This window comes from Strigops habroptila, chromosome 7, assembly GCF_004027225.2.
Source record: "Strigops habroptila isolate Jane chromosome 7, bStrHab1.2.pri, whole genome shotgun sequence".
Taxonomy (NCBI): domain Eukaryota; kingdom Metazoa; phylum Chordata; class Aves; order Psittaciformes; family Psittacidae; genus Strigops; species Strigops habroptila.
In genome coordinates this window covers 32,815,596-32,842,839 of record NC_044283.2, presented here as the reverse complement: position 1 = coordinate 32,842,839, position 27,244 = coordinate 32,815,596, and the positions used below count along the sequence as shown (strand labels likewise).

The window sequence follows — 27,244 nt, the reverse complement described above, 5'->3', positions numbered from 1 at the left end:
AAAAATAAAACTTTCCTACAAATTGTAGTAGTATATAATTCTCTTTCCTACTAGAATCCATACATTTCCATTGATAGGGGTTAACCACAAAGCCTCTCTTAAATGACTATCATCTGTAAGGAATGTGCAGGTAAACATTGTATTCTTCTCTGGGAGCTTTCTTTATAAACTATAATATCCTTAAGCAAAAAATAACAGCTGTCCAGCCTTCCTCCTTCCTTCTCTCTCTCCCCTACCCTATCCTTCTCTTTCTCTGTCTTTCCTTTCTTAATTCTTTCATTGCTTTTGGAATTCTGTGTATTGACAGAGCTGAAATCTTGGCTCTAAAAGGAAAGTGTGAAGTTCTATAAATCTGCAATTGTATCTTGCGGATGAAAAAAAAAAATTGTCATGCCTGCTTTTTATCTCCTAACCTGCTAGGCAGGAGGTAATAGGAAATAGTGGGGTTTGGCTGGTTGTTTGGTTGGGGTTTTTTTTTTTTTAATATGTTTCCCATTTTTCAAGACAGCCAGTTCTGTCATCAGGAGATGACTTATGTCATCAGGAGATCTTAAATACTAAATCTTATGTTGATATTGACCCAAGACTCCTCTTAAAATTGCCTTTAACATACTGCAGGCAGTTCAAATCATAGAAGCATCATAGAATCATAGAATGGTTTGCATTGGAAGAGACCTTAAAGATCATCTAGTTCCAACCCTGCTGTCATGGGCAGGGACACCTTCCACGGGACTAGGTTGCTCAAAGCCCCATCCAACCTGGTCTTGAACACTTCCAGGGATGGGGCATCCACAACTTCTTTGAGAAACCTTTTCCAGTGTCTCAACACCTTCACAATAAAGAATTTCTTCCTAATATCTAGTCTAAATCTACCCTCTTTCATCTTAAATCCATTCCGCCTTGTGCTATCACTACACGCCCTTGTAAAAAGTCCCTCTACAGATTTCCTGTAGGTGCCCTTTAGGTACTGGAAGACTGTTATAAGGTCTCCCCTGATCCTTCTCAGGCTGAACAACCCCAACTCTAAGCCTCTCTTCATAGGAAAGGTGCTGAAATTATTTCTTGATTCCTCTTCCATACACACTATGATACAGTGATACACCTACATCTGTAAATATAATTGGAGAAACATAAAAATCCTTTATATTCACTTGCATTTTTTTGTGCAAAACACAAACTGTGATGATTCTTCAGACTGTTAGAATTTTTAACTATCATTATACTGTTACCAAGGTTGTTACATAACTGATGGTATGGTTGTCTACTACCAAACTATATTTTATCCAATACAAATCTTGAATGAACAATTCACCTGAACAGATGAATACACCCTGTAAATAGTAACTACAAATGACTTATTAAGTAAACCATCATACAACTCGAATTCCTATTATTACATATGAATGTACCGTAGAGTAAATGATGTTTAACTTATGCAAAAATAAATAAAAACTAGAGTAACCTCAGCACTGATTTTCTGTGGGCCTACTGATTTTCCTAACTGCCCGTGCTAATCCTTGTAAAGAACTCAGTTTAAGAAGAATATTTATTCCACTTTGGTTTGTATAACTTGTATTGAAAATGAAGTAAAATAATTCTCCTATCGCCTCTGCTCCACATAAACATAAATTTAATCTGATATTTCTTCAAATAGTAGGGTAGTATTCTGTGTAATTTATGAAATTAAACTGGGCTTTAAGGCATGAATTTTACGTAACTCTGAGTCCTATTAATTTCTTTAACATTGGCAGAAAACAAGGTTAGTGCAGATAAAAATATTTTGAGACAGGAAATACAGACATAGATGTGTTTGAACTGTATCGTAATTTAAAGCATCTATGCATTTGCTGCATTTTGGTTTTTCTCCTCACTTTGAGGTCCTCTAGCTGAAGTTGCCAGTGCAGGCTTAAAACTGGTTTGAAAAAGATTCCAGTAAAATATAGATAAGATACAAGTCCAAATAGGTGCATGGAACGGAGGAATAAAGTGCTTTATTTAAGTCAATTTTAGTAATGATTTATTCTATAATTTCTCTCTGACTAGTAGACATGTATTAGGTAAAATTAGATCTGTTGCTTTAATCTTGTAAGTGCTTTTTTTGAAAATAGTGAACACCATTATAAAAGAAGCATTGGAACACACCTATAAAGATAAGGGTTTGATTTCCACCAGTGTCTACAAATACATGTCATGGAGTAAAAGCAAAATCAGGCCAAATAGTAAAATCCATACTCTGGATAATAAGTTATCTAGATGCTGTATATTAGCAAAGGCAGTCAGATTCCAGAACTATTAACAAACAGTGGCATTAATCTTGTAATGAAAAAAGTTTTTATTTTCAGCATCTTTTTGCATATGTTCATCTTAATGTCGGGTAACATCAACATAGCAACTCTGATTTAGACTCAGCTTTAGAGTTTTATAATTTATCATCAGCTCCTTTGAAATTTTTCCAGATTATAGGAGGAAAGACAGCAAAATTCAGCTGGACTCTGGGTCAGCAATTGTGGCATACAAATGTCTCAGTTTTACAATGATGCTCTATAAAAGATTTCTCATATACTTGTAACAAGACCATACACCATGGTAATTTGGCTTCTGCCAAAAAGGAATAAAAGACAATTTTACTTGAAATACGCAGAATCTGGGGTATAATACACTGCCTCTCTCTCTATGCTTCGGTATAATAGCGCCTCTCTCTCTCCTTCAATCCCCATCTCTAAGAAATCTTAAGAGGGCTCTTTTGAAATGAAGCAATGATCAGATATTGATTACAGAAATAGATATGCCATTTTAAGATATTACCCGTGTTGCTGTTCTTTGTTATTGCCAGTCTGCTGGAAAGCTGAAAAGCTCACATAATCATCTTGCATAATCTTCCATGCAAAGGCAGCTGAGTTAGTTTAAATATTGTTCTATGTGGGATAAACTAACTGGGCTGGCTTTGAAAAGAAACAGAACAGCAAATAAAATTGTTACAGATTGAGTATTTCTAATGTCTTTTACTTCTTCTATTCTACTCTATTATTTAAGGGACTCGAGCCAGTTTTCAATCTGAACAACAGTTGCATGGTTATTATTTAATGAAATTATAGCATGAACAATGTTTTACAAGACCAAAATATAACTTAGAAGAGCTTAGTAATGTAACTGTTAAGCCATTTCTTTTTAAATATTTGCAGTTTTTTGGAATTAATTAATACTCTGTTTTATTGAGTTTCACCATTAAGATCCAGCAAGCATCAGAATATTCATTAAATTATTCACATTCATACTTATGGAACTGCAATGCATTAAATGACAGAGATGATAATTCCTTTCTGAAAATTGTGGACAACTGAAGTAAGAAATAATAGCAAGCACCTATCACAGTGTCAAATCAAATCATTAAGAGAAAACAATCCTCAAAGCATGTTTTTTTTCATACATACTTTTATCAACCAGAGAGACTATTTTAGCAACTCTTAGAAGTTGAGTCCATTTTATATGACATTTACAACTATATGGTAGCTGGGTTATTTGGAACAAGTGCAGTAAGCCTCAAATCAAAGGTTTACAAATGCAATATCAAAATCATATTTTGTATACCTCTGTTTTGTTTTATTTAACACCTGGAGTATATGCATCTAGTGGGCTCTCTGTTTTTCTAGGAAACATTTATTTATGATGTGGTAATATCTTAGCATTGGTGGGCTATAATTTATAAAATTGACTGCCTAAGTGTATCCTAAAATATCACAGTATAGAATGTTTCCTATATTGTCTTCGATCTCTAATTTATCATAATTTTCTATCTGTGCTTTTGCCATGATTTACCTAATGAACAGAGAGTAATACAATAATGATCAGTTTTTAAATTCAAGTGCCCTAATCAAGAATAGTTTGCAGAGGTGAGCATTTAATTTAATAAAATTCTGGAATTGAAATGGCTAGCAATTAATTTCATTTTCAGGAATCTTGATTAAAGTTTCTTAAGAAATGTACATGAAAGCTGAACAGCTTTCATTGAACAATTATTTTGCTTTAGTTGTTGGTTTGGGGGAGTGTTCAAGGGGGGTTATAAACATAGGACAAGACTATGGTGCATTTTCTACAGATATTTGCCACAGGACCACTGAAAATGTTCACTGTTCTTCAGGAGTGTGAGTATCTCAGGAAATATATCTAAGCAGGAATGTATGATCAGTAAGCATGCTCTGCAAGCTTTCTTCCTGGGAGCAAATGAATCCCAGAAGACTGCCCACATGTGCAATCTGCAGCCTCAAAAAGATGAAAATGAATTAATCACACACTTTTGCCCATTCATTTAACTTACTACCTGGGCTTTTGTTCACTAATTTTAGAAAATAACATAATACGTCTTGTTATTACCAGCTAAACAACTGAATGAATTTTTACCTATCAAAGTAGTCTCTATCATAACGTCCTTTACCCTGTGATATTTAGCAATGCAAGATATGATTTCATCCCTTTATAATAGGTATATTTCTAACTTTTAGGCATATTGCATATACGTTTTATTTTTAAACCTTATGAAGTGAAAAATTGTTCAAGCAGATTTGTTGAATGTTCGTGGTTTTTTTAGTAGATAGTAGTAGGTGATAAGAGGATATCACTTTGAACAGGTGAACAGTAAAAATGAATATATTTTGCCTATTTTTTTCTACATGCATGCAAATAATTCTTAATGACCCTACTGTATACTCTTATACTTTACCAGAATTATACCCCATGTATTAGTAAGTAATGTAACAAAGGAACTTCTTTATGCCTGATATAAATCAATGATTGCTTCCTTAATTTAAAAGCTGAGTGATGATAAGATGCTGTGACTCAATAAATTTGAGCTTCTAATATTATGCAGAAGAACATAAAACCTGTTTGTGCATAATAATGTAGCAATAATGTATCCCTTCCTAATCACTAGAATACCTATCTTTTCTAGCTTGCCTATAGCATGCATAATAAAAAGTTTGCAAAATGTGGAGAAATTCTAATTTTCATATCCCTGCATTATGAATCCCTGCAGCTATTAAAAAACCCCACTAAAATCCTTAAACTATGAGGATAAAATACGATTTACAGAGTACATTTTGTTGTTATTGCCTTTGAAGATACCATCAGTTGTCTACACAGACCCATAAAATGTTTTAAGGTTTCTAAGATACACCTTAACACACATATCTTTCCTTTCTTAAAAAAAGATAACACCACCACCACCACCACTCTGAATTATAAACAAACAAAAGCAAGACATAACTTACTGCTTGCCTAAGTTGACCTCGGGTTTAAGAATCAAGGATTGCTTTTTGATGGCTCTGGCATTAGCTAAACTAAATCCTAAAGCATGTTCTTAAATGGTGTGAAGTTGGCCTAATTGTATTCAAGTGACACTGATTTGCACTAGCTGCAGATCAGGGCCTTTACAGGTCTAACCACCTGCCCATGTTTCAGAATTAACTGGGGATAAGACTGATTGTTTTGTAACTATTTAGTAGAGGATTTCCTACTGATTAGTTCTTTTTGACATTGTCTCTTTAACCTTGTAGAGATATCTCAGTGGGAGAAGAAATGGGAATGGAGAAGGTGGAACAGGATGATAAGGAAGCTATGATATTTTCTGGTGCAAGAAATTAATCATTTAATATACATTCAATGTGAACTTTGTGATCTATGGGAGATGTATGGATGTTTCTTTTAGCTTTTCAGAAACATAGTCCTGTCAAGCTTATAGATCAGCTGGAAAAGAAAGGGTATGGATTATTGTAATGTATGTAAGACAAGAGTGAGAGGGAGGGGGTATTTTTTCCTATATTGGAATCACTTCACAAAGAATATTTTTGAGGGGTTTCTTCAATATAAATCATGTCATTCTAGTTCAAAGCAACAAATTCAAACAAAATTGCAAAATATACAAACCAGTAAGTTCACGATACTAATTTAGATACGGTTGTTTACATTCTCACCCCATTTTCTAAGTGTGAAATGTTGAAAGCAATTGTAGAGACCACAAGCATTTTGGTCCTAGCTTTAAGTAGAAGAAACAGTGTAAAAAGGGAGTTATTGCCTAACTTAGTGAAAGCTTTTGCAATACTCGCATTTTCTTTTGAACAAAAGTTTCATAGACTTAAAAAAAACATTGTTCACTGGTGGAATACATTGTTAAAATCTTTTTGTTGGTGGTGGGGTTTTTTTGTTTTGTGTTGTTTTTTGTTTGGTGGGGGTTTTGGGGGTTTTCTTGGGGGTTTTTTTGTTTGTATTTTTTTTTTTAGCAATACGAGACAATAAAGGACCTCATAAACATGCTTACAGCTAGTGTTTACAAAATTCTGCTAATGATCTCACTAATGGAAGCTAGATTATGGCATGAGGTTTATGTCCAGAGCAGCCATTTTACAAGGAGTCCCTGACAGATGTCAACTTTTACTTTTGGATGTGCAGTTCTTCAATTAGAAGAACATGTATTATGGGGAATGATTCTATAAGTGGGCACATTTACATGTCCTTTTTTTTTTTTTTTTAATTCTGTGAATCTTCTTTACATATGAACACTTCAATTATCAAAAAAATGTTCTGATGATTGCAAGCTTAAATACATAAAACTCTTACTAGAGTTTACCTAGTTTCCATTGGTGTGTGATTCTAAAAATGTCAAGTGTACTTGTACGACATGGTACTCTTCCACCTTTAAACATTGTGACATAGAGCAAGTCGAGATTTAGACTGGTGGCATAGATGAATAATCCCTTCCTTTTAGTGCAGTAGCAGGGCTGAACAAAATGACTCAGCTGAAATGTTCAGATCTGATATTTGTATGATCCTACTAATAGGGAATAGATTAGAAAGTATTTTACAGCAAGTTTATTTAGAAACTGCAGGACCCAGTGATGGTACTGATCAAGACAGTGACAAGTTTCCAGCTAATTACAGTTAAGAGAAGCTCAGGTGTAGAACAACTAACTTCTACTAGATTTTATTGCTCACCTCTTGTGCTGTTTAAAATACACGCTAACTTTCCATTTTCCTCTGCCCTCCAGGGTAAGTATTGCAGTATTCACCCTTGATTAATAGTACATGCAATCAAGGACTTTGACCCATGAACCTCCCCCACAATGGTTCTTCTGTGAAAGGACTGCACCTTTGCACAGTGGTTACAAGGCCATTATTTTGAGGACATCAGCCGCACCAAAAGTTCCAAAGCAGAGAGAAAGATGCCTTGTGCTCTGACTCTGCGCCTGTCTCAGTATTGTCCTTCAGTTTAATGGGAACACAAATGAATCTTGAGGACCTGATTCTGATGTCATATAATTGAAGACAAAACTCTGGATCTCAATTTAAGAAAAGACTTTGACATTTCATGTTGTGGAGACTTAACCTTGTTAGGAGCAGGCAGATGTCTAATATTAATTATATTAACTACAAGGCAAAATTTGTTCATTAAACCATAAACAAATCAATATTAGACTGTTAGGTTTGAAGGAATTCACAGCCTGAAATCTAATTTAAAAAAGAAAGAGCAGGTTTTCAAGTTTTCCTCCATTATCCAAAATCCTGATTATTTGAATTTTGATGTTTTTATGTTATTGCCAAAAAAAAAAAAAAAAGGGCATTTCTGATATAGGTAAACCCATGAAACAACTAAACTCATTAATTCACTTTGTATGGCTGACAAGCTGGTCATCCCTTAGAAAAGTTTTGGATTTTGAAAATCTAAACAAAATTAAGTAAGTCATCTAAAGATGCCAGATTTTTTATCTCTGAATCCCTTTCTTTGCATATCCATTGATTTTCATCCACGAAAGTAAATAAATACTAGCCATTAGGGTTTTTGTTTGTTTGTTTCAGTTACTCATTACACATTCCTCATATACTTTTTGCTAATTATAAAGTAAATGTATCTTTCTAGAACAGATTTCCCATTCACCAGGTTATCATCCTTCAGGGACTAGAATTTTAGACTCCTTCCATATTCGAAAGCAAATATTTATTTTAGTCTTCTGTGCTGCTTTATTTTTCAAAATATTGTGACAAGCCTTGGAGAATAAGGTGTTTTTTGAAAAGGAATTATGAGTGTAAAAACTATGCATACAGAATGAGGTAAGTTTAAACCTTCAGAAGGCAAAAGTAATCGAATTAGGAAGAATTCATCTGGGATGCAAAAATCATTTACATTGATAAATGGAAAAGAAATAACTTCTGGGTGTCTTCTTGAGATACATTTTCTATGTTAACTTTCTGAGAATATCTGGGGATACAGTGTTATAAATATGGCTGGCAGGGTCCTAGGAAGCAAATATATGTTAATCTTCACAAATTTGCCTTGGTTTTATCTCTTCTTATGATCCTGCTCACACGGCATTTCTTCTTTTACATTAATTCAAAATTTGAGCCATACTTGGAGACAGTTTGCTCGTCTCCCTCACTGTTGAAGAGCCCACAGTGAGTTTGTGTGGAAAGTCAAAGAAGGAACATTAGAGAAACAGCTGAAAGAAGCAATGTTGATTTTACTGGCTATCCGGAGGGGATCATGGGAGGATTCATGTGAAGTTTGTTTCTTATTGAAGAATAACAAAATGCCACAAAACATAAGCTTTTGAACTTCTGTAAATGCCTGTGTTCTTTTCTTGGACGCTAGACCCAAACCAAGCTGTCGGTATGGGCAAGTATGTATATGTTCCTAACAAACACTTCACATGACAAGCTGAAATGCTAAATAATGCACTCCAAAAAGCTGAAGAAGATCAAAAGTAAAATGAAAATCTGCAAATTCCAACAGTAAATGTATTTTGGAGAGTTTACACACTTTAATAGTGTATCTATATATTCAGTGTATCTATATATTCTTCCTCCTGACTTTATTAGGTACCTATAGATCTCCATGTATAATAAAGACTCCTAAACACAAACCTACATTTATGCTCAGTGTTAAACTTTGCTTTCTTAAAATAATCCCAAACATCTTCTGAGGTATTCCTTTGCCACAGAAAATCTACCAATACATAATTTTACAGGATGACTCATTGATTTGTCTTACTGTATTTCATTTTATTTCTTGTGTGGAATTTGCACAGCAATTAGCCTCTGAGGTTTCTGACAGTTTTCTCTTTCAAGTTTTCCTTTTGAGGATTCACTTCAGCCTTAGTTGGATTTAATGTATTTCTTTGTGAAGCTCTTAAGATGCAAATATGAAGGGAAGACTTAACGTTATCATAATATGTCCTGTCCCCCTTCTTTCAGTAAATCCAATCCAAACATGTATGGGAAAATAATCTCAACATCATCAGTGATAAACAGTGAAACAGACTTATTTGGATTGATAGATATTTTTTAAAACTCAAGTATTCAAACATCCACATGTACTTACGCATGGCTACATGCACATTCACAGCCAACAATTAGAGGTCAGGCTGCTGAAGTCACTGCAAGATGTTTATAGTTATTTCAGTGTGTATTACAGTGCAGATGTGGTTAAATGGTAAGTCATATCTTTTTCTTAAAATTGTAGTTTTTAAAATCTACTGAATGTTCACAGTTCTGATTAACTTCAATATGTATATTTCTTCAGAATATCATGCCAAATATCCATCCATTTTGAGGTGACAATGATTAAGCTTCTTTAAAATGTTTAGTAGAAAAATATTACAGTGGAACCTTTTTACTACACGTATCCCTGGATACAAGTTGGCCACATAACCCTGGATAGAAGTGTGCCTTTTTTGATGAAAAAGGGTGATGAGGCATGGGAATTCATAATAATAGTGCATTACAGCAAATGGGAACATGTTCTAGAGGAGAGAGTGGCTACCCAAGGCAACCAAACTGCTGTTCCCAGATCCACTGTGACAGCACATCCAATTAAATGTTTCAGAAGACACACTTCTTAATAAAAGACCCTTTGTTTTTCTGGTAGACAACAGGAATCAGTTTCAACTGCCTACATGCCTTTACGTGCTTCCTATGGACCTGTGTCCAACACATACCTTTATTATTTCTGATATCTTCAAGTGTTCAACAGCACTAGAAATAGAAAATATTTACAAGAATGGATGTATTGGCGGTCACTGTTGGGTCAGAGGATATAATCAGATGGAAATGTACATTTCCTTCCTGATTAGGGACTCTACATTTAGATTATATACTCGGCCCCTTTATTCCATCTTTGAAAAAAACAGAGGACATCATCATTATGATGTACTAAGGGTCACAACTCATATGGATCACAGCAATGTAGGTATCCGTAGGTCTGAACACACGAACTTGTAACATACATCATGAAATGTAACAATCTCTGCTGAGTCAATGCAATATCTGCAGCAGGAAGAAAACAGAGAAATAATGGTTAGTTATAAACTGGTAAAGACTGAAGATGTGCTGTACACTTTACATAAATGCAATTGTCACAATCTAATTCTAAGAGGTTGGCAAGACAAAATATTTCAGAATTGCTGCAATAAATGCCCTGAAGCTTGCAGCTTCATGTGCCTGACATACATCATTATTGTGACATCTATCATTAGTGTGAGTGGGTACTACTATGTAACAATTAAGCAAATGTGTCAGAAAAGCAGGCATCTGGGCCTGATAATGCCAGGGAAAGAAGATTGTCTGCTTAGATGTAGTATGCTTAACGTTGCAAGACAAAGTTTTTCATGATCTTGCAGATTGGAGGCCATCTGGAAAAGGCCTGTGAGTGAACAGATAATTAATCAGGTTGAGAAATATTTCCACTTTATGGAAGCCATCGCCCTTTGCAATGAAATCTAGTCCCATCACAGGTGGGAACAAAAATAAATGTACAGTGAAAAGTGAAGGTGGAAATGTTGAGCCAAACACATTTGCCAGGGAATGGAGAACTGGAATACTGGCAACTGAGCCATCAGCTTCAGCAGGCATGGGCTGCACAAGCAGGCATCATTTGTCATGAAATTACAAACAGTGTCGAGTTTATAAGGTGACTGAGCCCTGTGCTTGGAAGCAAACAGCTGCTTTGTATTAAGAAATTAATTTTTTTCTATCTGTCTACCTACCCCTTAGTGGCACATTCCCACTTCCTAAGCAGAGGGAGTAGAAATGAACACTGAGCCAATTCTAAAAACAAAATGTGTGGTTTCCTGTGAAGAGAGAGGTCTGGCAGCAACAAAATGACTGTAGTCTACAGCAGCATCCTGGAAAGCCTGTCTGGCTGCCGGTGCTGATCCTGAGACAGGAGATGGTGTGGCATGGTGCCCTGCTCTGGGCAGTTAGGAGGTGATGGCAGAAACCATTGCTTTTAGAAGGAATCATAAACATCAGCTACTGCAGTGAGTAGCTGAGCTCTTCTATTATTTTTTACTATTTTGTTGTCTCAGCTGCTGCTTCTCCCTTCTCATCTTCCAACACAGAAATGACTCAATGGTAGCCAAGCCCTTGGCACTGTGGCAATAAAATTCAGCTTTGTTCTTACTGTTCAGAAATCTGTGCACCATTTCTGAGTTAATAAGTGCCTTGCAGTGATTAGCACCTAAGTGCTTTAGTGTGATACATCCTTTAGTTACACTTTCAACTAAGATTTCAGATGGAGAAATGCGCTGAGCTGTGATATTGCAACCCATTTTATTTTGCAAGAAAGCAGCTGGGGAACTGAAATATCTTAATAGGCCACAGTGCCTTTGTTGAATATGTTAGATCACATAAGCTGGACCAAAAAAAATTACAAATAAATTACATATTTGGCACCCCTAAGGCACTTGATGTAAGCATAACTTTTTTTATATACTAAAAGTTTTGACATTTTAAAATTGATATATTTGGAAATTTCATTTGAGTAGTTTTTCTGTTAATTAAGTTAAATTTTAATCTAGACCCATTTTTAAATATCGGAAGGATATTTAAATATGAGTTTAGATTAAAAGAAAGGATTTCTTGTGCCATAGAAATTTTTTAGATTTTCAATATTAAATGTTGTCATTCTTCATTTGTTCTGCGCTAGTGTTATTTTTTTAATTTCAGAATAGCTACCAAACTAGAAAATCAATTTCCTCCACAATAGAGGACGCTGTGAGGACACTGAAAGAATAAAGTTAAAGAGGGTATGTATTGCATTTTTAAAATGTCTTCTGTCTTGAGATAGAATGCTCTCACAACTGGCACAGAAATCCTGGATGCCATTGATTTTCATGCTGCTTTCAGTTTTTAATGTGATTGTACACAAACAAATGCGAGAACAATAAAATGAGCAACTTTCATTGAAAGTTTCCTACTTAAGTCCGGTGTTTCAAGTGAAGTTAAAAAAGTTTCCAGTGGGGGTTAATGTAAAGGACCTCATGTCTAGTACATAAAACCTTTAAGGAATTGTCTCTTTTTTAAAATGTCAGGGTTTGGTTAAATATAAAGAAAATGTGCTCTGGGATCTGTCCTATTTCACACCTAGTGCAGTAATGGAACACGTGCTTTTCTTGTTTATTATAAACAGGAAACCCAACAGATCATTTCAGACACAGAGAAATGCCTGTAGTTTCTGACATTTTCTGTACCATGCTTCAATGTTTATGATGTTTTCCTGAGGGAATATTTATCTTAGAAACCACCACAGAAAATCACAGGCCTCAAAAATCAAAGGAAATGACATAGAATCATAGAATCATAGAATGGTTAGGGTTGGAAAGGACCTTAAGATCATCTAGTTCCAACCCCCTGCCATGGGTAGGGACACCTCACACTAGACCATGTAGCCCAAGGCTCTGTCCAACATGGCCTTAAACACTGCCAGAGATGGAGCATTCACAATATCCTTGGGCAACCTGTGCCAGCGCCTCACCACCCTCACAGTAGAGAACTTCTTCCTTGTATCTAACCTGAACTTCCCCTGTTTAAATCCATTACCTCTTGTCCCTGATGAAGAGTCCCTCTCCGGCATCCTTGTAGGCCCCCTTCAGATATTGCTATGAGGTCTCCAGGCTTCTCTTCTCCAGGCTGAACAGCTCCAACTTTCTCAGCCTGTCTTCATACAGGAAGTGCTCCAACCCCCTGATCATCCTCGTGGCCTCCTCTGGACTTGCTCCACCAGCTCCATGTCCTTATTTGAGTACACCAGAACTGCACGCTGTACTGCAAGTGGGGTGTCATGAGTGCAGAGGGGCAGGATCACCTCCTTCGACCTGCTGGTCACACTCCTATTGATGCAGCCCAGGATACGGTTGGTTTCTGGGCTGCAAGTGCACACTGAAGCCAGCTCATGTTCAGTTTCTCATTGACCAACACCCCCAAGTCCTTCTCTTCAAGGCTGCTCTGAATCTCTTCTCCGCCCAACCTGTAGCTGTGCCTGGGATTGCCCAGACCCAGGTGGAACACCTTGCACTTGTCTTGGTTGAACTTCCTGAGGGTGGCATTGGCCCACTTCGCAAGTGTGTACAGGTCCCTCTGGATGGCATCCCTTCCCTCCAGCGTACCAACGGAACCACACAGCCCGGTGTCATCGGCAAACTTGCTGAGGGCGCACTCAATCCCACTGTCCATGTCGCTAACAAAGATGTTGAACAGAATGGGTCCTGACACCGACCCCTGAAGGACGCCACTCATTACCCATGGATATGAAAAACTACAGGCACATTGGTATATAAGAAAATGCAACTAAAAGTAAGTGAAATAAAAAGAGCATTTCACTGCTAATTAAAAAAATTCCACATTTAAAGGCCAAGTAATGGAATCTCTACTGATGAGGAAATGTGTATGTATGAGCAGATGCAAAGAAAGTAATTATATGTCTTGTTATATTTAATCTAATTAGGAGTCATGATGACTTTAAGGTATGTGTTTAGAAAGAAATATGGGGAAAAAACCCAACCCTGAAGTATGTGTTCTGACCAATGCATTAGATTCAGGACAAATAGAAGCTTTTCTGTGGCCCTTGTGTAAATTTTCTCTCAAATACAGTACAGACCTAAACTGTTCTTCCTTGTGCAAAAATAACTTACAAAAAGAAAGCTGCTGAAATACATATTAACACACAACAAAGAAGATACAGTATAATGTTTCAACAAAGGAGAAACTATGTTAGAAAGAGATTATCTCCTGTTAAAAAAAAATCAGGATGTCGTTCACTGATCTGTACAGACAGATGCATGAGTAAATATGAGTGCTAGCATTTTAATCACTTTCTTTTATAGTGATAACATTTTTTACTTCATTAATATAATCAATATCTATGGTGCAGTGCTAACAGAGAAAGCAAGAGGAAAAGAGTAATGACTGAGTGGCTGATGGCTATTTTACACTCACTGTACTCTGTAAGTATAGAAGACTGGCCACCTGAGTTTAGTTATATTGCAGAGCCAGGGCAAAATGCATGTAGCTTAGGAGATAATCAAGATTAATTACTAACGGTGTAAAAGTAGAGGATTTTTGTAGGTGTTTTGTTTGTTTGCTTGGTACTTTTTCTCCCAAGTGTATGTTTAATTTATTAACAAATTATTTAATCTGGGATAGCCAAACATTCTCAAAGAACAAAATTAAAATTCAGTGTGCTTAGAAAAGCCTTCATCTTGGATTGGAGAAAGAGGTGACCCTTAAGAGATCCTTTCTCTTACTCAGTTATGCTTTCATCATCTTTCTAGCAATGCTATTTTATTCATGATAGTACCGCCTCTGACATCTGCTGCATAAATGCATGGCATCCTTTCCTAAGAAGCAGACAGCCAGTTGTAAAGGGTGCTACAGAAAGGTCAGAACAGGATTAAAGTTCTGGTATTTTGCTGTTAGCTTGGAACAGAGCCAAAATATTTTGGAAAACTACTTTTTTCCACTGAAACTGGACATGGTCCCTGTAGGAGAGGTCTGAATAGGCCTTATCTTCCTGGCAACTCATCCTTTCTGTAACCTCTCCAGAGAGTAGGAGCTGTTATGGTAAAGGACAGATGCATTTGTGGGACAGATGCATTGTGCTGTGGGAGCTCAGGAACCTGGTTTGTGTCCCAGTACCAACACAAGTGGCAAGTCTTGTAGCACATCATAATTCCTTCATGCCTTAACATTCCTCTCTGGGATGTTAAGGTGCATAAAAGCACACCTTGCTTCCAAGCAAAGCTTGGAATTTACTTTTAGGATTAGCAACAATTTTGGGGTGACTTAGTAATAGCACCACAGAGTTTAGATATGTATACATGTGCATGGGGATTTGTGTGTGTGCATCTGTCTACGTGTGTGTGTGCATGTCTGTTTGCATGTACGGATGCAGGGAACTTTCAGAGACCTAGGAACAAGGCAATCATACAGTAAGGCACCAGATTCCGCTTTCAGTCACTAACCACCTTTGGATTCAGTTCACACGTGTGTTTATTGCCATACAACACTAGGTAGACATTCCTTGTTTCTCTAATAGGGTCAAAGTGATTTTTTATTATGGAAAATAAAACGTTAAATAAAAGGCAAGCTTGCTTTTGCACAACCAATAAGAAATTACTTTCTCTTGCTAAGGAATATAGTATCTTGATAGTGGAAAGTTAAAGAATATTTAGGGCCTGCTTAATGAAAAACTTAATTGCCTAATAACATTTTTGCATAGTTGCAGTGGACGAGTACAAAATGTACCATTTCAATATATATCTAACTGTCTTCTGACCTGCACATAATAAAACCTGACCACAGTTATGAAGACAAAAACAAATAAAAAAGTGAGTTAATTTAAAGGTAAATTCCAATAGATTTCTGATAACTTTTTTACTAAATCCAGAATCCTTTCCTCTAAGTATGGGATTTTTAGTTAATAATGGAGTTATGGGAAAGCGTAGGTATATATCTGTCAGTTATGGGTTGCGCTATATCATGTGTCTGACATCATATGCCATGAAGATGAAATGCATTATTCTTTGTAAGAATTCAATACAACAGTATTATGCACTATATTGGATGTATAGTATAGCTATGGTCTATAACACTATGTTAAGAGAGCAATAAGAAAAGTAAAGTCCTATTACAAACAGCCCTTACTGAGCTCTATTACCAGCATGCTAGTTTAGTAACACATCAGCAAGAGCAATGTATCTGAATAATGCCACCATCTCAGCATGATAAAATACAGTTTGGATGTTTATAAAGCTTTAAGAAATACTAGATATGAATAAAAACCTGCATCTGAACTTCACAAGCAGTGAACGTCCTTTGTGACCTATCTCAGCTAAATCCATTTCTTTACAATCTGTGACTCAGGAAAATTTTGTTTATAAGGATTCCCTACATGATTACAAAATCAAAGTAGGTAAAAGTGTTAGATGCTGTGAATGAATGCTTCTTTTGGATTTTTTAGCATTTTCACATCCAGCTTGAAAACCTGAACAAGTGTATTTTATAGGGGCAGTTGCCTCTATGGGAACAGTTAGATTAAAGATACGGGTGGCTAATAAAACAACAAAGGCATTTTTAGTCATGCCACAGCACTGGTTAGTTGCTCATGAGGTCCTTAGGTATTATACCCATGTGCTTTGAGCAGGCAGTAACTCTGAGAACACTGGCTCCCTATCTGCAACATTTCACTTGTCACCTTATTCCCAAGATTACTGATGATACCTGGGCTTTCATGAGAGTTTAGGTGTGCTGGATTTACAGTGCACTCTCCAAGGCTTCTGTTAGTTGAGAGAGGACATCCAGATTTTCTAAGAGACTTTAACCACAATTACCCTTTAAATAACACAGAAAATAGTTGTAGCCAAAATAATAAACATATTCTGTATAGTTTCGTCTGTCAAGAAATTGTTCAGCTTTCAGGAAGTGAGTCAAAGTCCTCTAAGAGTCTTTTGTGCCCGGTATACTGTTTTTTCCCTGTATCACAGAACCAGAGATTCTCATCTACTCATTGATTATCCCTTTATTTTTCTGTCCAAACACCCACAGGGTAAAAGACACTTTATTTTAGAACTCTTAGATATACCATTGTTCCTCTAGTCAGCCTATTCAAGTTATTAAGTTCCTTTCTCACATGCTGGCTGCCAGCCCACAAGGCAGTATAAGATTGATTTATCTACAGAACTCCACAGGTAAATCTATTCAAATGTCATTGAGCCCAGATATTTCACCCTTCCAACTTAGACCTAGTAGCGAGCCTTGCATTAGTCCATTGACTGCCTTTTCCTAAATCCCAGGCAGTATCTTTCAACAGAAGCTAATCCCTTGAAGTCAGTTAAGCAACCAAGATCACACAGTTACACTAAGTGACACAATATTTCATAAAAATACTGCAAAAAAAATCCCCTATGGTCTCCAACAGCTGACATTTGTTGGAATAGTTTATGCCTAGGCTTCTAAAGATGTGGGGGGAGGTCTGCCTGCATGAGATTTTAAACATATTTTGTCTAATTCAGACCTCTTTAAACATTCCTCAAAGGCTCCAGGTTTGCCTGTGAGCCCATCATTTGTGCAGGATTTGGGAGCACAGTGCTAAGTCAGGAGTTATTACAGTATATTCAGCAATAAGAAGTGCAGTCTTAGGCTTATTCTTTTCATCACATTTGTACTAGCTGTGTTGTAAAGAACTGTGAACTAATTTACACTCCCAGCTCTTTCTGGGGTTGTGTTTTCTATGAAGTTCCATTTGGCTTTTAAGTCTTAGTATTCCTTTTCTCCCCATACGTCCTTTTCCCCAGTGCTCATTTTATCTCTTGACAAGACAGATCAGGCATCCAACTTGATGTGACAGGAGGATTAGTAAATGTTAAGGGCCTCTCTCAAAGTGACATGCAGGGTCTGGCTCTGAGAGGAGTAGCTGTGTGACTAGAGGCTTATAAAGGGTTGGGTGGCCATATGAACCCTCTGTCTTCATCAGCCTCTGCAGAAGGGTGTGATTGAGCATAGAAAGAGTAAATTGTGTGATACAATCTGGGTGACTTAAAATCATAAATATTCCCAGTATATAAACTGTCCCATAATTTGGAATTTTGCTTCAGAGATTACTCAAAATGCTGAGTAGGACCTACTGAGTGAACAGATCCCTTGTTGTTACACCTGAACTTCATGAGGTTGCCTGTTTGAACATATCCGCACCGCAGTTGTATTAGGTTTGAAATTTTGGGAAGCAGTAGCAATATGTGGTTCTGGAGTGTACTTTGTGAATCATGAAAAGAAAAACAATATCCAATGTTTTTATCTTTGGAAGAAATCCTGTCTTCATCAAAATGAATAGTAAGATTTCTGTTGGCATCAATGATGCCAGATTTCACTTACCTTTTAGCAGAAGATTATGTGGTGTTTAGATGTTTAGGGTCTTATTGCATAATATCCCACCTGCATAGAAAAAAATCCATTTTTAATTTTAAAAACACTTTGTCTCTAAGGACATCAAAAGCACACATGGATCAAAATGAGACGTATTTACCTGGACATTTTTCTCTTTCACTGACTTTGGGCACACTGTGGAAAGTGGAGGGGATAGATAAAAAGAGGGCTTGACTTGACCTATATCTGACCTTGATTTTGTAATATCTAAATGTGAGACATCAAATGTTTGCAGAGTCAAAACTGGCCTTGTTCCATACTGGAAGAAAAATTACAGTAAATTATGTTAAATAATTCTGGCTATTTGTATGAAGAAAATTTAAAAATGCTGAATAAAAAGGAGAAATGCTTTATTATTGTCAAGGTTTTGTTTAACGAAGAACTTGGAGAAATATCGAAATGGAAACATCTCCTGTCTTAGGCTACTGAACCAAAGGAGATCAGTGGCAAAGTTTAGCTCTAATTTCTCTAATGCAACTATATCTGAAAATCCAAATTATCATGTTTTCTTCTCACCCACTTCCTTCCTCTCACAGTGGTCAGGCTGTTTTATCTCATCTTCCGTAGATCTTGGAGAGAATCCAGGGCTACCCCCAGGTTATTCTGAATTCAAGAAAAGGAGAACTTATTTTCCTTCTGAAGAAACAACTTTTTGTAAAACTTAAATTTATTGCTTCATTATTTAGGAATCAAGACCTCTAAATGGGGAATTCTGAAAAGATAAAGCAGAAATAGGAAGAAATAGTGTGCTGCCACTGATTAATTTGATTTAAAAAAGGGAAAATAGAGCCAGACAACTTTTAGCAGAATTGTCTAGGACTCCCAGCCCTAGCAGAAATCCTCTTTCTGGGTTTATAGCAGGGAAAAGTACAACTAATTCTATGTGTATTTGAGAGAAGAGGGGGAAGAAACTCATAACTCCTCTGTGCAAGGCTCCAGGAGGGTAAAGTCCCTGCAACTTGATAGAAAAAAAAGAGACACCAGAAAGGTACAATTCCCCAGGTTGGAGAATATCCTCCATTAATTACCTTGTGGCAGTTTTTGTCCTCATCCATTAAATAAAGAAATAAACAATTCAAGTGAAAGGAGCGGGTAATATTGAAGAGAAAATAGAAAGGTAAGAAGTAAAAAAATCTGATACTTTTCTGACATATCAAGCAAAAGTATATTGTGAAGTAGTAGGATTACATGGAATATAAATATTCTAAAAACATACAGGTGTTTTTCTTGTTGCTAATTCTTATTTCTTTTAGTTCAAGACTTGAATTTAAAAGAAAGAAAACTTCATACCTCAATGTAAGTAGAAGTTTCCTGCAAAACACTGTGCTTATTGTGCAGTACGCTGATGGTTAGTCTAGCTCTGTGTCTTGCTTGGTTGGTTCACAAATCAGCTAATACAAACCAAAAGGATCTGACAGCTAGTATTTTATGGAGCATACTTTTCTTTTGAGATAAGTAGAGGCAGAGGTGATATGCAGTGTACACTACCTAGCTACTGTGCTAAACTAGTCATGAGCAGACTTAAGATTGAGTACATTAATTGTACCCAAGTACAATCACTTACACACTTACACACATGTAATCACCTGCCTGCTCTTTCTCTCAAGACTTGGCACTTATTCTGGAATGCTGAGGGAAATACAATATGCTTGAACAAATGACATTCTCACCCCGAGGCCCTAGCAGTGTGCAGCACCATTGCCCAAGTATAGATTTCTTGCTTCTGTGGGCAGGCCTCTTTGTGGGAGTTTTTTGATGCCGATGCTTAAACCAAGCCTCACCTCTCATTTTTTCTTGTATTTGAGGCAGCTTCTAACACTCCTGGTGCATTGGGTACAGAACCAGAGGGTGAAAGTCCCAGCAGCTCAAACAAATAGCTGAATCTACTCACATTCATTCTGTGATTTGAGCAACAAACTCACATATATTATATACACCTTTAGGTTATACACCTGCCCTTGGCAGGGAAGGTTTGCTGCTAACATCTGAGAATTAGGTTTACTATTTGGTAGCAAGGCGAATGTGGCTGATCCTTCTCTCAAGGGTTGGCTTACGTTTGATGCAAGGCTGAGAATTGATCCTGGGCCCCCCGAGATAGTTTTGGAGACATGATGCCATGTGAGACAGACTGGGCATAGCACACAGGACAGAAATGCTGAGGATCAACTTTCCTATTTCCAGAGGACCAGGCCATCCACTGATGCAAGATGATGTTGCACCATTAACTTCAATGGGCATCTGTGGCTTTAAAAGTTGGGAGTTCAGTTTTAAATCATGCTGAATCGTAAAGAGTAAAAAAGGGAACGGAAAGAGGTCCAATAAGTGGGTTTTTGGACTTCAGACTAAACTTCCAAGGGTAGATGAAATATAGTCAAAAGTAGTCTCATGGTAGCAAGGCCAGAAAAAGAGAATCCTCTTGCTCACAGGCAGCCAGAAGACAGCTGATTTAGAGAAAATGCTGTACCTGACTTGAGTTCAGATCTTTGTGTTTCACACAAATCTTTCAATTCAAAACTGAGCCAGGCTAACAGAAGAGTATGAGATGCAAGCTGTAAGTTACGATGTTAGATTCATTTTAATTCACCTAATACATTTGCTAAATGAATAATGTTTCAGATACTTTAAGTAAATTTGATTATTTGAGCTGCCTAATGACATTTTACTGTTTCTTACAAGTCTGATTTTGTTTCAGAGCTAATAGAAGAATAGCAGAGAACTGACACCACCTCTCAACTTGGCTATATTACAAATCAGTCACAAGTGCAACATGCAGCTCAAAACCACACAGTTGATTTATAGTTATGCAAGCAAGCACTTCAGCTAATTGTAATGATACCCAAATTACCAAGGTACAGTGACATTCACTTGTTACGCTCAAAGATACAAGTAGGAAAAAAGATATGTCAAAATGAGTAATTTTAGTGTACAACTGGACACAGAGCTGAAAGAGAGGTAATAAGTCCTTAATCAGTATCAAACTGAGCTGTTTCTTCTGGCCATTACAAATTGAATGCTCACAAACAGTTATCAGTCATTACTTTTCTTTTTTCACACTTCAAAGCTGGTAGCCTACAGAGGTACTTTAAATGTATTTATTATTACTGAGTGGAACTCAAACACCCACTACTATTATGTTATTTTATTTGTTTATTTTATTTAGTGCTTCATCTTTCCTCCTGCTAGTGTGCATATTTCTGTTTATGCTTTCAAACAATCATTTCTCAACTAGCAGCATTCTTTCCTCTGTGCTATTAGTCCCCACCCATGACAGCAGCAACAGTCTCTATACAAGCAACATATAGCTTTAGGGAAATGGTGATAATGCCCCAAACACTGTGCATTTGTTTGTCACATAGCTTTTCGTATGTAAAATGATAGTAGTTTTTTCCTATAATTTTGTCATAAAGCAAAAAATGACAGTTTCTTACTGAGAAATTTTGGGGGTCCAAAGCCCATGAATCTGTAGGCAAATTTGGCTATGATTATGGAAGGAGATCAGGAAAAGAAAAAAAAGATGAAAGAAGTGTATTATCATTACAATGAACTATGTATTTTGGCAAATAAATGCTGGGAATGGAAAGTGCTACCAATACCAGAAAAGTAGTATAAAATTAAAATATTTTGACTACCTTGAAACCTCCTGTTACAGAAAACCTGAATGTTTCCTTTTAAGTTTTTTACTTTAACATTTTCCTTCTGATGTACAAACAAACCTGTTTTTTTCAGTATTCTTTTGCAGATCAACCCACTAGGAAAGGTCCTGTGTTCTGACTGGGAGGAAATAATTGTTAACTGCACAGAACAAAACAGCTTTTCCATTCCAACTGTTCTAATTAGAAGTGATCAGGTAATGAATTAGATGCAGAAGCAAACAAGCTTCAATGAGCTTGTTTTCTCAATTCAAATGAGCAGTTTTCTCAACTGGATTCAAAGCCACCAACAGCTGAATGAAAATGTTTTATCCCAAACCAGGTGCATAGGCATGGAGCCCTCAGCATATAAAAAACCATATGAGGGATATTTGCTTAGTGGTTCAAGGCATTTGTGTCCCATCCTGAGGCAGAAGTCCTGCAGTTGCCGGAACAGGTGGGTAGTACTGGCTTTGTGGCTGTGAGTCTATGAAAGGATGGAAGAGAAGAAATAAAGTTGTATATTGATTAAGTATATCTTCCATTTTTCCATTTCTGCCAGGTTTCCTATAAATCTCTGGCAGCTGGCAAAACTTGCCTTAAGAGTGTCTAGCCATAATAAAAGGATTTATCCGACTATAGCGATAAACTGTGTCTTCCCTTCCATCAGGGTTCAGTAGCACTTAACTGGTGCCAGGTGACACTGTTTGTACCTAACGGGGTGTTTGATGGCTAAGGGGAAGGAACAGATAAAAAGAATGTAACAGATAATTTTCCTAGGGTGTCTCAGTGTCATGTGTAGGCTAGTTGTTTTTTACTAAAAGCAATGTGATTGTATCAGTGGGATCACTTAAAGAATAAGTTGCCTTGAGAAAGAGATCAGCATCTGGCTCTTTTCTAACTAACATAACCCACAAAGAAATAGCTGTCATGAAATGACCAGATGTGCTTGGAAAACTGAAGCCAAATTCTGGTCCGACCTGTTCAACTCTTAGCTTCAGCAGAGCTATATGGAAATAAGTGAGTGAAAATTAACTTTTACTCTTTGCTGCAAACAGTTCTGATACTTGGGTGGAATTCAGGATAAGTTTAGCTCTGGCTTAAATAGTATGCAATTCCGCTACGTAGAGCAGAAGAGTTCAGCCATTTGTTTGGAAATAGCTGCACATGAGCACCCGTCTGTTACTACTGAACTCTAAACACAACTGTGTTTTGTTGATGTTTTAATTCATGTGTACTGCTGTGATGCGCAACAGCAATCTCGTCCAAATTTTTACTATAATTAATGAGAATACTGCTATGGTTTTAGGTTTGAATCAGGAAGCTGCTATTTGAATGATAGTGCCAACTGATTTGGAGGCAGTAATATCGTCTGGTACTGTGCATGAGGAACATGCCCAGCTGGAGAAGCTTTGAAGCAGTCCGAGTAGGAGAGTGAAGTTCTGTGGTATAATTAGTCTGGAAAACAAAGACAGTCTGAGTCAAAGATGCTATCACAGTTAATAATTTTTTGTTGTACTTTTATTATGTATCATTGAAATCTAGAGAAAAAGCAAAGACAAGTATTCCCTGAGGGACAGATGCTGCTGCCATTCTTGATACAAAGCCTCTATAGACTTTCGTAGGCATTTCCAGTTAAAAGAGATGGCAGGATAGGGAATTGCTCTGTCTGTGATCTGTGCATGGTGATAGGCAACAGCAGCATTAACATCAGAAACCTCTTGCAGTGGAGATAATGCTGATTCAGCCACTTCACTTCTGGATTATCAGTAAACAACTTAATGGTGTTGAAATTACACATGATGTTTTAATCTTGCCTCTACCACAGAGCAGTAGGGACCACCTCACTCAGCATTTCAGTTGTGTTGAATATATGCATATTTGAAAGAAGTCATGAAACAATTTAACATGAAATGCATTTCAGAACACATGCTTCTATGATAATGACAGTTGGGAACTGTGTAATGGATGAGCAGTAGACGGTATGAGTGAGTGGGAAGCTGCTTTCAGCACTATACACTGTTAAGTCAGTCTGAAATGTTTGCCTATGAAATCCAGAAAATAACCAAAACTTTCGGGGCTGTATACTGAAACAGGCTGGGGTGAATAGAAGCTGATGAAGTTAATGGGGACTGAGGAGATCACAGCAAGAGAAGTGAAAAGCATGACTTCTTTTCAAAAAAACTTCCCTGTATTAAAAGCAATTATAGATAGTACATGATCAATAAATGAACAGTCAAAACAAAGGCATAAATCACAATTTCCACTTACCATACAATTAATGTGTATATTTTTAGTGTCTCTCACTAATAAAATCTCTTGTTAGAAACAATTATAAAAATAAATTTAAAAAAAGGAATGTGAAATTGCAGAAAGAGCACTGTATGAGAAACAGTAACTAACCAAAACACCACTAAATCATGCAAAAATGGTAAAAGCACTGGACATTTAGGGCTTTCTTTTTTTTTTTACTGCAAATGTGAAAGTTATAATAGGACTACTGAATAAAAATCTGTAACACTTTAAACTGTAAATTCTCCAGAAAAGGATCTATAACTCTTGGGAATCTTTCAGAAAAGTTAAGGTGGCTCAGAACTATGATAAGAAGCTGCCCTTGTCATTTAGAGAGGCTACTACTGTTGCAACGATGAGGAAGAGCTACCATTGGAATTGCCTTGGACAACATTAAGAAGTACACATCATTCTGTGCTAAAGGATTGAATGAAATTCTCAGGTAAAAAGTGGATCTTGTTTATATCAGCAATGTCATAATAGCGTAGTTGTAGCTGCTACAGGCTGAAGCTATAAGTTAGCTTACCAGCTTGTCTTCCCTTACTACAGCTATATCAGATGTGTCTAAGAAATGTACTATTTTACCTGACAAACTTTGCATGCTCTAGATCAGCCATGAAGTGATTTCCACATATTTGCAAACACTAGCTGTATTTGGTCATGCAAGAAAGACTAATTCCCTGTTCCTCTGGGATAGTCATATACATCCCAACTTTTGCAATGAATTATGTGCTTACTGTAACATTTTTTCATATCCTATTTTGGAATCAGTTTGTACTTTAATGGCCACACAGACTGCTCTTTATGTGCATCTTCCTTCTCAAGGAGTCTGTGGGAAGGCTTTGTAGTTCCACATCTGTTTTTACACATTCTTCCCTTTCTGTTTCTCTTTCATACCAAAAGAACATATGCATAAAAACAAAAAACAAAAAAACAAAAACCAAAAACCAAACCAAACCCAAACTCAAACAACACAAAACCAAGACAGAAAAAAAGAAAAGAAATCCCTTTATGTCTCTTTCTCCCTCTCTCTTCTATCCGCCTCCTCCTCCCTCCACCCCCCTATTTTACTAAGATTCAGAATTGTTACCATCCAATGATCTAAATGTGTCAATAGTGGCATTCTGGCAGTTCTACACACACGTGTCATGGACTGACTCCTTGGTCTTACTTAGATTTTGTAAACAGATGAAATGCTCTTTTCTGCAGGAAACGGTGATGCTGTGAAATGAAGATGCATTTATCTATGCCATGTAGAATAGGATTTACCTGAGAGGTAGTAGACCTCTGCCCTATCAACCCACCTCTGACTATGAACAGTAGTTCAGAACAGCAGGCATTCAGGCAATGTGACACAACTGAGGTTTCCTTAGCAATGTTATAGATGTACTAACCGTATCTCTATCATCTGAAACAGCTTCTAGCTGAAAAGTCAGTGATGTTTTGGCTTGCATTAGCAGGGTTTCTGGTTGGTTCCATAGTGTCCTGGGTTCAGCTATAGCAGTCATTTTTCTCCTGCTTAGTAGCTGGTGCAGTGCTGTGTTTTTTAACTTTCAGCCTGGGAACAACACTGATAACACCGATGTTTTTAGTTGTTGCTAAGTAATGTTTATTCCAACCAAGGACTTTCTCAGTCTCATGCTTTGCCAGGGAGGAGGGGAAGCCGGGAGGAAGCAGAGACAGGACACCTGACCCAAACTAGCCAAAGGGGTATTCCATACCACAGCACGTCATGCCCAGTATATAAACCGGGGGGAGTTACCCGGAAGGCCCAGATCACTGCTCGGGTCGGGCTGGGTATCGGTCAGCGGGTGGTGAGCAATTGTATCCTCTCCCCTTGTTATTTCACTAATCGTTATTATCATTGGTGGTAGCAGTAGTGGTTCTGTGTTATACCTTAGTTGCGGGACTGCTCTTATCTCAACCCGTGGGAGTTACATTCTTCCCATTCTCCTCCCCATCCCTCCGGGAGCAGGGGGAGGAAGAAGGTGGGGGGGGGGGGGAGTGAGCGAGCGGCTGTGTGGTTCTGAGTTACCGGCTGGGCTCAAACCACGACAGTATCCACCCCTTATTCCATACCATTCACGTCATGCTCAGATCCCACATCTCTCAGCACACCATCACCCCTGTCCCATATATACACATATATATACACCCACACCCACACACAGAGAAAGATATCGTTCCCTAGTCCATGGACCAATCCCTGTAAAATTGCTGAACTCATCCAGTCCATGATGTCAGGCTCCATCTCTTGTAATAGTCTTTCAGGGCAGGAGGGACGGTACATAGTGTTGGGTTGTTGCCTGCTGATGATACCGCCAAACTCATCTGGTCACTGCTGAGCTCGTCTGGTTTCCTCAAAATTCATTCTTTGTTGAGGTGATGATCGGAGGGAAGTCAGGGTCAATGGCTGGTGACCTGAAGATATCTAGCTGGTGGGCTATAAAAGTGTTATAGAGCAGGCAACAGCGTACAATTGAGTTCATTGGCTGTTTTCCCCCAAAATCAAATCCCCTTGAGGTACACATCGGACTTCCCCATCTTCCCGCATTACCCACCAAGTATATCCAGGTCCCTGAGCAAAAGCAACCCCACGAGTGGGTTTGCCTTTACCTGAAGCAGGAATAACCCAGACTGTCTTCCCCAACAAATTCTTTATGTGCACCACAGGAACTTTATCCCCCTCTACAGTACGTAAAAGTTCTGATTGGGCTGGGCCAGCCCTGTTGGCAGATCCCCTACTGTTGACCAACCAGGTGGCTTTTGGTAAATGTGTATCCCAGTGTTTGAAAGTCCCACCACCCATTGCTCTCAGTGTAGTTTTCAACAGCCCATTGTACCGTTCGATTTTCCCAGAGGCTGGTGCATGGTAGGGGATGTGGTATACCCACTCAATGCCATGCTCTTTGGCCCAAGTGTCTATGAGGTTGTTCCGGAAATGAGTCCCATTGTCTGACTCAATTCTCTCTGGGGTGCCGTGTCGCCACAAGACTTGTTTCTCAAGGCCCAGGATAGTGTTCCGGCCAGTGGCATGGGACACAGCGTATGTTTCCAGCCAGCCGGTGGTTGCTTCCACCATG

The 27,244-nt window shown here is 37.6% G+C and overlaps 1 long non-coding RNA gene across 1 annotated transcript; it reads left to right on the top strand.

The window, feature by feature from the left end:
- The first annotated feature begins 20,929 nt into the window (after positions 1–20,929).
- On the top strand, positions 20,930–22,320 carry LOC115610444. Its single transcript, XR_003992232.1, has 3 exons — positions 20,930–21,089; positions 21,967–22,087; positions 22,213–22,320. It is a non-coding gene; the product is annotated as an uncharacterized LOC115610444 (long non-coding RNA).
- Positions 22,321–27,244: the final 4,924 nt, after the last annotated feature.